Source organism: Penaeus monodon, chromosome 27 (genome assembly GCF_015228065.2).
Source record: "Penaeus monodon isolate SGIC_2016 chromosome 27, NSTDA_Pmon_1, whole genome shotgun sequence".
Taxonomy (NCBI): Eukaryota; Metazoa; Arthropoda; class Malacostraca; order Decapoda; family Penaeidae; genus Penaeus; species Penaeus monodon.
This window is the reverse complement of record NC_051412.1, coordinates 13791034-13792435: the sequence shown is the minus strand read 5'-3', so window position 1 is coordinate 13792435 and position 1402 is coordinate 13791034.

Genomic DNA, 1402 nt, shown 5'->3' with positions numbered 1-1402 from the left:
CCTTTGCTTCGTGTTCTTACCTTTGCTTCGTGTTCTTACCTTTGCTTCGTGTTCTTACCTTTGCTTCGTGTTCTTACCTTTGCTTCGTGTTCTTACCTTTGCTTCGTGTTCTTACCTTTGCTTCGTGTTCTTACCTTTGCTTCGTGTTCTTACCTTTGCTTCGTGTTCTTACCTTTGCTTCGTGTTCTTACCTTTGTTTCATGTTCTTACCTTTGTTTCATGTTCTTACCTTTGCTTCATGTTCTTACCTTTGTTTCATGTTCTTACCTTTGCTTCGTGTTCTTACCTTAAACCTGCGGCAGTTTTTATTTCCTCCATGTTCATAGCTTTGGTAAAGTTTTATTTGTTTAAGTTTAACCTTTTGACTTATTGTATATCACAGCACTTTGCGTTACTTAGGTACATTATTATTGTTTTCTACTGAAACTATTGGCAAAAGGTAGAGCATAGAGAGAGGAGGAAAAGAGAAAAAAAAAGGGAGAAAGGAAAAAAAGGCGAGAAAAAGACGAAGGAAAATGATAAAAAAATGGTAGTAACGAATTATGTGAGGGATATACTAGAAAAAAAAGGGGGGGAGACAGGGAAGGGAAGAAGAGAGAGGGAGGAAAGGAGAAGAAAAGGGGGAAGGGAAAGAGGGAGGAAAGGAGATGAGAGAGGGAAGAGGAGAAAAGAGAGTAAGGAAAGAAGGGTAGAGAAAGAAGAGAGAGGGAAGAAAGGAGAGAAGAGAGAGGAAAGGAGAAAAGAGAGGAAAGGAGAGGAGAGAGAAGAAGGGAAAGGGAAGAAGAGAGAGGGAGGAAAGGGGAAGAGAATGAGTAAGGGAGAGATAGAGGGAGGGAGAGAAAGAGGGAGGGAGAGAAAGAGGGAGAGAGAGAAAGAGGGAGAGAGGGAAAGAGGGAGGGAGAGAAAAGGGAGGGAAAGAGGGAGGGAGAGAAAGAGGGAGGGAAGATGACTGGCGTTCTGTACTGGGTGATGGGTCTCATTTATCTTTTAATTTAGTGCTGTTTGGGAATCATACAAATGTCAGAAAATATATATGGATATCAACCCTACACGAGTTGACTGAGGAAAAGTTGGATATGGTTGTTCTTAATAAGTTATGGAATATTCACGGTGGGAATTACAAAAGGGTTCGGGTGTTTGCTCGTGTAAGTTAAATTATACTGTATATTCATAGATGCTTTTAGAGAATAATTTTCTCTTGTCGATGTTGCTTGTTTGTGATTTAAATTGAAATACGGTATATTGAATTTCATAAAGAATTTATTTACTTACATGCAGAAGCCGCAAAAACTGTTCGTATTTGTAACCATCATATTGCCATTCTGGAATGAAATCAGATGTTTGGCTTTCATGGTAAATGCTGTGTGATATAATTATATAATGTCACTGTTTTTTTTCCTTC